Raw genomic sequence first — 15,683 nt, forward strand, 5'->3', positions numbered from 1 at the left:
TAGACTCTTTCCGACTCACAAATAAAACACTAACATCAAATTTTTATAATCAACCTTTTGGCTCCATAAATAGTGAGATTCATCATGATTGATTTTATTTTACATATTGGAGATTTATAAGCTCTAATTTGGTTGAATTCGTGTCTTGAAATGATATAGAATCAACGTGATAGGATAGATACGGATATGTGTTTGAATTTAATTTACACTGGAATATATAACGATCTATATGAGGAGGGCATATGTTGTATTTACAATTCTAATCCAAAAGACTCTCGTGTGAAAGGATAAGATAAAGTATAGTAGTAAAAGATATACCTAGGTTTCAACCTTAAATTAAATCATTTGGTTGAGTTAATTCCGTGATAGATCATGTCACATTTCTCTACTCTTTGGTCTACTGTCAATTATAGATCAGCATGTTTTGTACGAGACCGTCTTATGATGAGATGGGTCCATACAAGTAGTCCAATTAATTTTTTTAAAAAACAACTAACTAAGTGAATGGAAAATTTTTTTCCAGTTTTTTTAAAATTAAATATTAGGCTAGCTCATATTAAGTTGTTTTACAATGAGATAGTCTTAATAAAAATTTTGTCATTATAGAATATAGATACACAAAAACTTGGACGAGACGGTCTCATTATGAGACCATCAATTTGGGCCGCCCAATTCGCGCGTGTAATAATATTTCAATTTTCTGAACATTTATCAATTTTGACTTTAAAGTTATCAATTTTAAAAATTAATACTTTTCAAGTCAAAATTAATATTTTTGAGATCAAAATTAAAAAATAATCGGATAATAAAAAACTTACTAGGTTCTTACACGGATATTTCTAACCACACAAAATTCAAACACTGTTCAGTAATCGCAATCAAATCACACAGGCCCAGACAAATGCAAATGAAAGCACAGGTGAGACCATGCAGCCCACTATCTATTTGTTGGGTTACGATGGATGCTTAAAGCGGAATTTCAGGAAACACTTCCCTAACATCTATCTCAGGATCATAAACATAATCAAACATATGAATCATATAAAAGGATTAGTCTATATTACCTTTGTAGCGTGAAATCCACGAAAATAACGCGATAAGATAATATGGAGAGCCTCAAGCGTTGCTCCTCTATTCGGTCTACCGGAATCAATTGAACACCAACGTTTGCTAGAACGGAAGAGATTGTTTCTCTTGCTTTTTCTGGTTTTTCAATAACTGTATATGAGAATTAAGTATGGTGAGAGTTTTAAATAAACATATTTATAATACTCACATCCATCGTCCCATTATCCCCACTTCTCCACTACTAGCATTATATCCTCATATAATACTAGTAACCTAGGTCAAAAAGAAACCGATTCTTTTGTTAACCTAATTGGATCGCAAGCCCATACTCCTAATGGGCCCGAGTCATTTACCGTTCAATTGATTCTTTTGTAAGACCTTATAGGATTAATTATATTAGTTGTGGTCCAATTATTATTGACCCACCAATTATATTTATTCTCTAGCAAGCAAATATAATTACTAATAATAATTAACTTTATTATCTTCATAAATATCCTATATATTTATATTTAGTAATTGTCGGAAATGTCTACGGACATATTCCTTCAATCTCCCACTTGTCCGAAGACAATTGCACAATTATAAATTCCTTAAGCCACTTAATGTGAAATTTGACAACACAGTTTTATTTCTCAAATTATGTTTCTTGATCTCTGAGTTCGAATTGTTCAACTAAGGATTAACCATTTAATCTTATTCCGCATGGCCATGCAATTTTCAATTCTCGCTCATCAAGAGGCCTACACACCAATCCTATCACATAGGAGGACTTATTCATTCTTGTATGACCATAACTCCCACTCAATTCTTAGCCCACCTGATCACTGCCTTTATAGCCTCCTTTTACAGCACGACGTTTAACAGCGTCAAGGTTAAACTAATTATTTCGTAGTGATTAAGACATACTCATGTCTAAGGAATCCACTAAATATAAGGATTCGATTCTGCCCTTTCGAATCAGATTAGGTCAAGTCTCAATGCATCAGGTATGCATCCATGTAATCGATTAAACATCTCTATGTTTCCATAGCCCATGGAACCGAGCTATCAATTAATTACATGCTAATCTTTAATAAACCACTTATGTCCAATTTAGTGATTTAGATTAGGGACATTATATAAATTGTGATTTCAGTTCACTTATAGGGTTCCATTATCGAAACGTTTCCAATAATCCTATTGAAAACACAAATTATATGAACATTTTATTTAATACTAAACCAAGCAATTAAATAAGAAACAAACCATTTATATTATTGATAAACATTCCAAACATATGGTAAACAAAATTCTTTATAATTGTAAACATGAAGTAAACAACCTAAAGACATTCTCCTATATGCTTAAGCCCCATAGACCTAGTATGACTCTCATGCTTCGGCTGAGGGAGTGGTTTAGTCAACGGATCTGCTATGTTATCCGTGGTATCAACTCTACTTATTATTACATCCTGTCTTCCAACAATATCTCGAATAAGATGGAATTTTCTTTCAACATGTTTAGATTTTTGGTGAGATCTAGGTTCCTTGGATTGAGCAATAGCACCTTCATTGTCACAATACAACTTGATGCCATTCTCAATGCTAGGAACTACACCCAGTTCACTAACGAACTTTTTAATCCAAACCGCCTCTTTTGCTGCTTCAGCTGCTGCTATGTACTCAGCCTCTGTTGTAGAATCTGCAACTGAACTCTGCTTGGAGCTCTTCCAGCTCACAGCTCCTCCATTCAGACAAAATATGAAACCAGATTGGGATCGAAAGTCATCTTTGTCAGTTTGGAAGCTTGCATCAGTGTATCCAGTGACAAACAACTCATTAGCTCCGCCATATACCAGAAATTTATCCTTTGTCCTTCTTAAGTACTTGAGGATATTTTTCGCTGCTATCCAGTGTGCATCTCCTGGATTGGACTGGTATCTGCTGCACATACTCAAAGCAAATGCAACATCTGGTCGAGTACATATCATAGCATACATGATTGATCCTATTGCAGAAGCATAAGGAACATTATTCATACGCTTGAACTCTTCTGAACTCGATGGGCACATAGTCTTGCAAAGTTTAATGCCATGTTGCATAGGAATAAACCCTCTTTTGGAGCTTTCCATTTTGAACTTTGTGAGAATCTTATCTATGTAAGTCTCTTGATTTAGTCCAATAAGTCTCCTCGATCTATCCCTATAGATCTTTATTCCCAGTATGTACTCAGCCTCTCCCAGGTCTTTCATAGAGAAATGACTTTTAAGCCATTGCTTGACCGACTCAAGCATATTTTTGTCATTCCCAATGAGGAGTATGTCATCTACATACAAGACCAGAAAGGTGATATTATTCCCACTTAACTTCTTGTATACACAAGATTCCTCTTCATTTCTAAGAAAACCAAACTCTTTGACTGCCTCATCAAATCTGAGGTTCCAACTCCTTGATGCTTGCTTCAATCCATAAATGGATCTCTTAAGCTTGCATACTTTCCTTGGATTTTTCGGATCTTCAAAACCTTGTGGTTGTGTCATGTACACATCCTCCTTTAAGAACCCATTCAAAAAGGCAGTTTTGACGTCCATTTGCCATATTTCAAAGTCATGAAAGGCAGCTATTGCAAGGATTATCCTAATGGATTTTAGCATGGCTACTGGAGAAAAAGTTTCATCATAGTCTATACCATGAATTTGTTTGAAACCTTTTGCTACCAACCTTGCTTTGAAAACACTAATGTTTCCATCCTTGTCTGTTTTCAGTTTGAAAATCCATTTGCATCCAATGGGTTTTACCCCATCAGGCAAATCAACCAAGTCCCAAACTTGGTTTTCAGACATGGAATCCATTTCAGATTTCATGGCTTCAAGCCATTTTTCGGAGTCAGGACTCTCCAAAGCATCTTTGTAACTAGTAGGCTCTTCTGATTCTAACATGGTTATTTCAGAGTTTTCAGTCAAAAGGAAATCAATATATCTTCTTGACGGAATTATTGTCCTACTAGACTTACGTAGGGGAACAACAAGAGAAGTTTCTGCCTCATTAGGTAGAGTGACTTCGAGTGGATTTTCTCCACTTGGGGCGGTAGGAGGTAAGTGCGTTGAATGTATTTCCTCCTGGGCATTTTCATGCTGGGGCGCCTCTAATGAGGTGTTAACCTTATCCATTTGTTGCTCATCTCGAACTTCTTCGAGATATACATTACTCCCACTTGTTTTTCTAGAAATAAATTCCTGTTCTAGAAAAACACCATTGCGAGCAACAAACACTTTGTTTTCGCTTTGGTTGTAGAAGTAGTATCCCTTTGTCTTTTTTGGGTAACCCACAAAAAGACATTTGTCAGATTTGGGTGCTAGCTTATCAGATATTAAACGCTTAACATAAGTTTCGCAACCCCAAATCCTTAGAAAAGACAACTTCGGAACTTTTCCCGTCCACATCTCATATGGTGTCTTTTCCACTGCTTTGGTAGGTGCTCTATTAAGTGTGAATGCAGCTGTATCCAATGCAAATCCCCAAAATGAAATAGGAAGATCAGCAAGACTCATCACTGATCGAACCATATCTAATAGAGTTCGATTCCTCCTCTCAGAGACGCCATTTAATTGTGGTGTTCCTGGTGGAGTCAATTGTGAGAGTATGCCTTGATTTTTCAAATGATCATCAAACTCGTGAGACAAGTATTCACCACCACGATCGGATCGTAATGCTTTTATTTTCTTCCCAAGTTGGTTTTCTACTTCATTTTGAAATTCCTTGAACTTTTCAAAGGACTCCGACTTATGTCTCATGAGGTAAACATATCCATATCTGCTTACATCATCAGTAAAGGTTATAAAGTAGCTGTAACCACCCCGAGCCACGGTACTCATAGGTCCACATACATCAGTATGTATGAGAGCTAAGAGGTCATTGGCCCTTTCACTTGTACCTGTGAAAGGTGACTTTGTCATTTTTCCCATCAAACAAAACTCGCAAATACCAAATGATTCAAAATTAAATGATTTTAGAATTCCATCTTTATGAAGTTTCTCTATTCGTTTTGAACTTATGTGGCCTAATCGACAATGCCATAGGTAAGTGGGGTTTGAATCATTTGTTTTACGTTTCTTGCTGTCTATGTTATAGATGTGAGTTTCTAAGTCTAGCACATATAACCCATTTAATAATTTAGCTGAAACATAGAACATATCATTTAAATATGCAGAACAACAATTATTCTTAATAGTAAATGAAAAACCTTCCGTGTCCAAAACCGGAATTGAAATAATGTTCTTGGTGATGGCAGGAACATAATAACAATTATTTAGTTCTAAAATTAAACCAGAGGGTAATGTTAAAATATAAACTCCAACAGCTAAAGCAGCAACTCTTGCTCCATTTCCGACTCGGAGATCCACCTCACCTTTGCTCAAGCTTCTACTTCTTTTTAGACCCTGCACATTACTAGTAATGTGAGACCCACAAGCAGTATCAAATACCCAAGAAGCCGAAGTCGCTAAATTAATTTCAATAACATATATACCTGAAGATGAAGCACCAGACTTCTTTTCTTCTAGATAGACGGGGCAGTTCCTCTTCCAATGGCCAATCTTGTGGCAGTGGTAGCACTCATGTAGTGCTGCTACTTTAGCCTTTGGAGTAGCCTTTGGTCTGGGAGAGGCATTAGTGGTAACTACCTTACCATTGCCATTCCATTTAGGAACCCCTTTCTTCTTGAACTTTTTATTCTTTCTGACCATAAGCACATCTTTCAGTGCGGGTTCAGAAGGTAAGCTCCTTTCAGCCTGAATAAGCATACCATGCAATTCTGGCAAGGTTGCTTCCCCTCCTTGCATGTAAAAATTTAATCTGAAAGCATCAAAAGTTTCTGGCAAGGATCTGATCACAATATCAGTGGCCAGCTCTTTGGGATAAGGAAAACCCAACTTTTCCATGACTTGAAAATGCCCTATTAAGGCGAACACATGGGGTCCGACGGGTTTTCCCTTGCCCAGTTTGCATTCCAAAAGTTTACAATTAGCTTCAAATCTCTCTAATCGAGCATTCTTTTCGAACATTGTTCTAAGTTGCTGGATTATTGTGTAGGCATCAAGATTGTTAAAACGTTTTTGAAAATCATGTTCCATGCAAGCAAGCATCAGACATGTTACTTGCACAGAATTGGCCTCGAGATTTTGCCTAGCTCTTTTCTCTGCAACTGTTGCAGTTTCTGGCAGGGGTTCAGGGAGTGGAGTGTCAAGAACACTTTCCCTTCCTTCAGCTCTGAGAACAATTCTCACAGCCATTTCCCATTCAAGGAAGTTGTTTGCATTCAATTTGTCTTTTTCCAAGACACAGCGCAAGTTAAAAGCAGGAGTGTTGTTGTTAGTTGAACCAGACATGATTTCTACAACAATGTAATAAAGTAAAATTAATAGTCTATCAATAAGCAGTAATTAAACAATTTAATAATTTATTCAAAATTTTTAAAATCCCCTTTTGAATAAATAACAACTAAGATCCTCTCCCACTACAGTTAAACGGACTTTGGCCCTGCCTTTAACTATAGTAGTTAAGGTAAGTAAACGTTTTACTAATTATAACTAATTATAATTCTTAGTAGATAGATTGATAATTCTTGTTCAATCCTATCTCTTAGTTTCAAAACCCAAAACTTTGTTTTTGATGATTTTGTTGAGTGAAACCAAACATGAACCTGTAAATTTTCAAAAAAAAAATTTACCCTATATCCCAAGATTTATGAGCAATACCTCGCTTTGGCAGAATGTATTATTCATTATCAAAGGCTTATAGGTGTTGTTTGGAAAAACAATAAAACTCAATATTATTTATGGGGATTCAAGTTAATTAGCATGGTTAATATTAAGTGAACACATAGCATATTTAACCAATACATTAACTTATGCATGAAAAGACCAAAATAAACGCTCAAAGCAAATAAAAGCATGAATAAAAGATGATCTAGTATGGCCCCTAAAAAAAAACTAATCTTCATGAAGCTTCCATGAATTTCCATTGATCACCTTCCTTGAAACTCCTTTCATTTGTGATTACATACTTTGAATAAAAATATTACGATACGCAGATCGTATTTAATTACATTCAAAACAAACGATTCGCAGATCGTATATAATTACATTCAAAACAAACGATTCGCAGATCGTATTAACTATCCTAATTTTATATATAAATTTTGTTTTGGGCCATACTAGTCATAACATGTCAAAATAATATCAAATATTATAAACGACAATAACAATGCAATATATCAAACTAAAGGGTCATAACAATTAGCATATAAAATATTTAAATGTTGAGTCAAACTTAACTAATTTAAGTGAGACTTTTTTTTTTTTTTTTTTTATTTTTTATTTTTTTTTATTTAAGGAAAAAAAAAACGCACCATATAAAGCCAATTAAGACTCAAAAAGGGGTTATTTTGCACATATTAAAACAAATACCAAAAAAAATAAAAAAGAAGATGGTCACCTTCATCTAAGCTACTGGAACAAAGAAAACAGCAAAGGGAAAGAAGGGAACCCAGCAACCCTTCCAGGAGCCGGTTCACCACTGCCCCACCAGCCCGCCTTCGAGGAGCGGCTACACAACTGCCGTGCCACGCAGCTGTGCCTCCCTCCGGCCACTAAGTCACCTCAGACAACTCGTGGCGTTCGCATGCTTCCCGGTTTGTTTTCGGTTTTTGTTTCCCTTTTTTTCTTTTTTTTTTTTTTTTTTTTTTTTGATGAATTCGAACAAATTCGAACTGATATACAATCTTTGTGCATGAATTGCTTCAAATTTCAGGGAAAACAAGTTTTTCGCATTTAAATTTCAAGCCAATTGAACAAATTTTGTGTTTTAACAATTAAAATTGAATTGGGGATAAAAAAAGGTTTTAAGCGTTTTCGATCCAAAACCTTGAATTCCTTAACGAAAAACACAATTAACAATGAACAAAATTTGTGTTTTAACAATTCATTGTGTGTGGGTTTCGTAACTGATCAAATCCCCAAGACAGTTATCACAAAATTTCGAATTTTCATCCAAAAAAAAAAAGATGTTTTTTTTTTTTTTTTTTTTTGATTAATTCGAACAAATTCGAATGGATATACAATATTTGGGATGAATGGCTTCAAAAATCAGGAAAAACAAGTTTTTGCATTTGAATTTCAATCTAATTGAAATGGAATATTATGAATAACTTCCAAACAGTTATCATAAAAAAACCTGATTTTCATGAAAAAGAAACGGTTGTATTTTGTTCCAGAGAAAAAAAAATCATATGAATATTATGAATTAGGCTTAACTGATACCACTGTTGGGTTACGATGGATGCTTAAAGCGGAATTTCAGGAAACACTTCCCTAACATCTATCTCAGGATCATAAACATAATCAAACATATGAATCATATAAAAGGATTAGTCTATATTACCTTTGTAGCGTGAAATCCACGAAAATAACGCGATAAGATAATATGGAGAGCCTCAAGCGTTGCTCCTCTATTCGGTCTACCGGAATCAATTGAACACCAACGTTTGCTAGAACGGAAGAGATTGTTTCTCTTGCTTTTTCTGGTTTTTCAATAACTGTATATGAGAATTAAGTATGGTGAGAGTTTTAAATAAACATATTTATAATACTCACATCCATCGTCCCATTATCCCCACTTCTCCACTACTAGCATTATATCCTCATATAATACTAGTAACCTAGGTCAAAAAGAAACCGATTCTTTTGTTAACCTAATTGAATCGCAAGCCCATACTCCTAATGGGCCCGAGTCATTTACCGTTCAATTGATTCTTTTGTAAGACCTTATAGGATTAATTATATTAGTTGTGGTCCAATTATTATTGACCCACCAATTATATTTATTCTCTAGCAAGCAAATATAATTACTAATAATAATTAACTTTATTATCTTCATAAATATCCTATATATTTATATTTAGTAATTGTCGGAAATGTCTACGGACATATTCCTTCACTATTTTGGTCCGAAACCTTTTAATAAACTAGTGTTAAAAGGGTAAGGGAAACCCAAAAAAACTCAGGCTCATGCAAAACAAAAGCTACTTAGTTGCATTTTTTTTTTTTAAATTTCACGTGTTCATTCTAAGTTTTTGACTGTTCCACAAATATTTATGTGATGACTTTGAACTTTTAACTTTTTCATGTGGTAGACAAAATGTTAAGCTTTTCGTTATATTAAGCATTTATTTCGACTGGATTTCAAAATATGTGGTCAATTAGGTGATCACGACGTTTATTTTTTGAAAAAATATCATTGGTTGAGTAAAAATAGCGTAAATTTAATAAAAAAAACTTTCCTTTTGCCTACCACGTGGAAACATCGAAAGTTCAAGGTCACCATTTGGATTAAAAAAAGGTTTGTACCACGTAAAAAAGCCAAAAATTTAGAATTATCAAGTAAATTTCCCTTATTTGAATGCACTCTTTACTAAAATACTACAAAGAGGTTATGGATCGATTTTCACCTAGTTATTCACGGTTAAAAATTCAGTAAAAATATTGATTCAAGTATTACAAAAAGGTTATGAATCGATTTTCACCTAAGTTATATCACGTAGGGCAATTTTTAGCTTGCATTGATGTAGGGTTTGATAGGGATGCAAGAATCCCATGTGCCATGATTTCGAATCTAAGAAGAACAAAGAGTAGAGAAGGGGTGCTTCAACGAGCAATAATTTCGCTTGACGAGGAACATGAAACATCTGTACAAAAAAGCTTAGAGCATGCTTTGCTGGAACAAGCAAAAGTGCTCCTATTTGAACTACTGGGAGTAGGGATAGTAGAATTATCCCATATAGACATATTTTTTTCCCTTTTCAAATCTAATAGATGCGAAGTTTATTTTTTGGCTCTAACGCAAAATATTAAAAAAGCTCATAAAAACTTAACAACTTAAAAGCTCATAGAGTATAATATTCTTTTTGTTTTTGATTGTTAATATTTTCATTACTTTGTTTTTGAAATAATAATTAATAAATATTTGTATTCTACTAAATATAATTTATGCCTTAAAAAAGGAAAAACATGAGAAAGCTAGAAAGTTTAAATAGAGCCCATTAATAAAAGTATTTAACCAAATTTGAATATCAACTAAGTTCGTATCGTGAATATTGTTTTGACTTACATTAAAATAAAATATCAAATAATCATAACATTTTTAACAAAAATAATTTCGATCTCTTTTGAAAATGTTGTAAAGTTTTATTGCCTACTCTTTTATTTCTTTGAATTGTTTTAAATAATGATAATTTTCCACATAACATATAACATTTAATTATTAATAGCAATATTAAAGGAAGAATACATTGAGGATCCCTTTAAGTTTTGGAATGTTAATTAATTGCGTTAGTTTCTAGAATGTACCTTGGACATGCAGCTCTGACATACATATCACATATGCTACTCCAACAATTTTTCACCGTAAGAATAATTTAAAAGACTATCAACGCCCATTCTATATACTTTGTCCAACCGACCTACCACCGCCAAATACTTCCACCTTTCAAAATAATCTTAAAACATTCCCTTTTCGTTTTCACAATATTGACTTTGTGAAGATTAAAAAGATAAAAATTATTAAAAATTATAATTATTGAGTAAAGTAAAGTGGAATATATAAAATCATGGGCGAGTATCTCTCATATTCTAATTACATGTGTGATTTAATTTTTCACATTTTTTTATACATGTTAGATAATTGAAGAAGAAAAGAGGCAAAAAGAATTTAACTAAGGATCTACGTATTTGGAAAAGGTATATGCTCTATTCAATTACGATAAGACTCAATTTTTAATTTGCATAGTTTCAACTTTGGATTGTCTATTTCATTTTGCATAATTTCGTTAGTTAGAATTGGACTTTGGCTGACGGCCTTTTCATTTTTTTAATCCCATCCACACATTTAAATTCATTTTATATCATTTATGTTAGGGGCAGAGCAAAGATTTTGGAGGCCTTATTTATTTTTGCGATGTCTTTCAAGATAGGGTCCTTCATTATTTTAAAAAAATAAATTTGTTCTACTTTAAGAAAAATAATTTAAAACAAAATGTATTGTAACATTATATTCTAAATTACTTCAAATATAAAAACATTACAAACCAATTACTTAAAAAGTATTAGCTCAGAACCGAGCTTAAATAGCACCATTTGATATTTGAGACTCCTTATTTCTGAGGGCCTAGGCGGTTAACTACCCCTAATGGAGTCAAAACCAACCCTGATTTCGACAATTCAATCTTTCTTTATTTATTATCACACTTATTATACTAAAGAACAAAATAATACCATTGTTCACACTCTGCTTAATCCACTCTTTTTGAATGTTGCAAATCTAACCTAATTCAATCTCTCACTTTATTAATTTTGCAAATCTAACCAAATATATAATCCATCCAATCTTAAACTTAATGTATTTACACCAAGTATTTCAATTAGCCATATTTTGTTGCATTTAAATCACCCATGACCGAACCTTAACTTTGTTTTGTCATTCCTAAAATCCAAAAATAAAAAAAAAAAAAAAAAAAAATCCATAGCAATTAATTAATTTGGGACGAAGGGGAGTACTTATCTAATGAATCACATCAATTTTTTGTTTTACAAAAATGAAAATAATTACTTACTTCTATCAATTCAAATAATAATAAATTCTTTTAATGTTTGAAAATAGTAAGTGCATCAATCTCCATTAATATAGCATGCATCGCGAGCTACGTATTCTCCCAAGAATATGATCATTTCTTGAGGATTAAAAATTGGCAAAATGGAAGAGTTCAAGTCTTTAATTTAATTAATTAATTAATTCCAAGTCTTAAAGAGTTCATTAATAGTTCTTCTTGACCTCATATTGATAAATTTGGTTATTCATATGTATAGAGATGAAAATTTTGTATTTTATATTAGTGCTTGTTTGGACTAAGACTCTTCTCAAATTAAAATTTAAAATAATTTTTTTAATTATTATAGTACTAGCTATTAGAAGTATATTCAACTCACTAGTCACAATGAACGTACTAATAATATTCATAAGTTAAAAGTTTACCAATAAGATGTTGGCCGAAAACTTAGAATATGCAAAATCAAATTCTTAGAATTTCTCACAGAGAAAAGTTGCTCTCCCCAGGAAAAAAGTTGGCTAGTTCGAGCGAATGAGTGAAGGTAGATGTAGAAGAATATGCAATGTTTACTCTATATTGAGCAAAGGGATTGATGCCTGAGCAAATGGTGCTTGCCTAAACACCTTGTGCTCACCTGAAAAAAAAATTATCAATGAATATGTTTATTGAAATTAATTCAATTAGAAGTGATCGAATGTCTTTCTACCGTGAATATAATGTTTATTCTTATTATTATTAATAGATAATGTAATCAAACTAATTTTTATAAATTTAAACTAAACTAAATAAAATAGAATTGATAATTTAAGAATAAAAATAATATGATGAATTAAACTGAATTTAATGCAATTGAGGTGTTTTTTAAATATTTTTTCAAAATAAACATATCCTTCTTTAAATTATTTTTAAAAAATAAATGTTGATACATACAAACTTATCCATAAATTGGTCAACCACATTAAGTTAATTATTGATCCTGTTTCTTAATTACCTTATGACTCATTGACCTTATACTAAAGCTGAATTTTGAGTGATAATATAGTGTTATTTTTTTCATAGTGGATTGATAGAACTTAAATAATACTCCTTATTACACAGTATATATATAAGATTCTATTATCCACTAGGATCTTTAATAAAGTAAAATTGTAGGATATTATAATGCGATATTATTGTTTTCCTACACAATCAATGAGTCATAGTGTCCACATAATCTTTAAACTATACTTTTTGCCTTGTTGTTTGCTACATTTTTATTTTACAAAAATATTTTCACTATTTTCTATATTCAGACTTATATTAAGAATAAAAAATTATAGAGAAAATAAAAGTCACACTAAATAAATGTCATTAGAGTAGAAAATTATATTGTCTTTAAAAGTAAAATATAATTGTAAAGTAATGAAAAAAATAAAATAACTTTTCTCCTCATTTTTAGGGTGAATATTTGTATCATTTAACTTTTATTTTCGTTGTAAAGATTCACTCTCACTACAAATATATTTTAATTTATATATATATATATATATATATATATATATATATATATATATATATATATATATATATATATATATATATATATATATTTTAATATTATTCGCACAGTTTAAATGTTGTCTATCTATCGTTAAATTTTGTGTGAAATATTTTTATTACAATTTCAAAGAGATTTAAAAAAGTATTGGTTGGTACACAATAAATTAAAACCTATTTGATTCATTTTGTTGGCACAAAAGAAACCAAAAGAATTGAAGAGAAACCAAACAACTTGGTACTTTTCCCACCATTTTATTTTTTACATATATTTAACTAATGACCTTTGATCTTAGCCGAAAGGATGACCGAAAAGGTGCACTTTTTCAAAACTTAACGTAAATTAAAATTAGACCAACCAAAACATAATTAATTATTGGCGATGGTGCACTTTTCCACCATAACTTGCATTAAATTAAGTTGCTTAGATTGACATACAAAATGTTTGTTCATTTGGACCAAGTCACAAAATTTTGTATTGCCTTTTCGTCACTAATGAAAATCATGATCATGTTAATGGGTTATTTTCTTTTCTTTTGTCTAAAATATTGTCAATTTGTAGCACTTTATCATTACTTTGTATGATTAAATATTTTTTTATTCTATTGATAAAATTATAAGGTCATAGTATCCAACTATCAATGCATGACATTTGTAAGAGTGTTATAGAGGTAAAGAAAAACACTAAACTAGTTAAGCAACTAGGCATCAATCATCTTTATTAAAGTTATTAGCTAGCATTGAAACATAGAATTCATCGTTAAAAAAACAAATCAACTATAAACTTAAATTAAAATGTCATGATTTATTATATATTCTAACATGTCTCCTTATATGAGAGCTCTTTTGGCTAGAAATATGGATACAACATATGTTCTTCTCATATGTAACACAGAATATTTCACTTTGAATGAGCGGTGGTTGAGAATCGAACTTGTAACCTCTGATACCATGTCAAAGAATCAATTCAACCAAAAATTTTAGCCTATAATTAAGGCCTTAAAATATGTTATATACTCTAGCTTGGATCAAGGGGTAAGTTTAAAACGCATGATCACATGATCCAACTTATGGTTTTGATCACATCATATTTTTAATGGTAGGATTATAGATCAAATCAATTCGATTTTAATAACAATGAGTATCATATTTGCTCGCATGTCAATTAAATTTTTTTAGATTGAAATGTAATTGTATTGATATGAGACATATACAATTTTGATAGAATGGTTAAAGGATTGCAAACTTTGTTTAAATAAAGAAAATTTAAGCAGATTTTTATGTGGCCATAAAGATAAATCTAAGTTCTTGTGATTTGATGACTTAGTTTATCCAATTCTTGCCTAAATAAGCCAAATATTTTGAACTCTACCACTTACAGTTATAAAAGTAATGAATGAAGTTGGGTATTAATTTTTTTAGGTTTTATCGCAAAATTTGTTTATGGATTTTTTTTATTTCACACAATAAAAATAAAGGTCATATAATATTAGCACTGGTAATAATTTTTTTTTTTAATTCGCCCCTAAAAAAGTTAAATATTGAGATATAGTATTCAAGGTTGTAGTATGCAGATACTCCAACAAGCACCTTAAATTTGTTATTTGCCAATATTAATATCAAATATTGGCAAATAAGAATTTGTGTATTCACTTATACATTTTATTTTCTTTACTTGCTCTGTTGCTCATCTTCAACTTTCGTTTGTATTAATTTTATCTTTATAAGCACTATTATTATATGATAAATCTCAACTTGTCATTTCATATTAAAATTGATTTAATTATACATTCAAATTATATCAATATTTGTCTATCTAATTTCAAAACATTTACTCAAAAAAAAAAGTTCTAATTTCAAAACATTTAGAATCATACAAAGTTTAAATTAAGTATTAATTATGTATAGATGTATATTAGTATTATACACTAACAGTTTTGATGAGAAGAATAAAATGTAAATAAAATTTACAATAAAATAAAAAATGACTATTCAATAGATAACTAATTAATTAATATATATTTAAATAAGGAAGTGATAACCTTAAAAATAAAAAGGATAAAATAAAAAGGAATTAGTGTAACATTAAATAGAAAAAAAGTAATTTTTACAATAATATTTATATATACGTACAATAAAAGTATTATACTTTCAAATTTCAATACATACGTTGCTTTCGGTATGATCTTAGTATTTAATTAGTAAAAGTAATTGCCTTGTGCTCTTCCTTGCAATTTGACAAATCCTTCAGTCCTATCCTCTAAAATTATTGATGAAAGAAACGGAGTATAATATATCACAATTGTTATAATAATTTTTTGAGAATATATATTTGAAAATCATATTCCAACACAATTTAAGCTATTATAACAACGTTTAACTTTTTTACAAAAATTACTCTCAAAAATTTGTGTTCCTGTGCTATTGGTCATATTGCA

Source organism: Amaranthus tricolor, chromosome 5, assembly GCF_026212465.1.
Source record: "Amaranthus tricolor cultivar Red isolate AtriRed21 chromosome 5, ASM2621246v1, whole genome shotgun sequence".
NCBI classification, from domain to species: domain Eukaryota; kingdom Viridiplantae; phylum Streptophyta; class Magnoliopsida; order Caryophyllales; family Amaranthaceae; genus Amaranthus; species Amaranthus tricolor.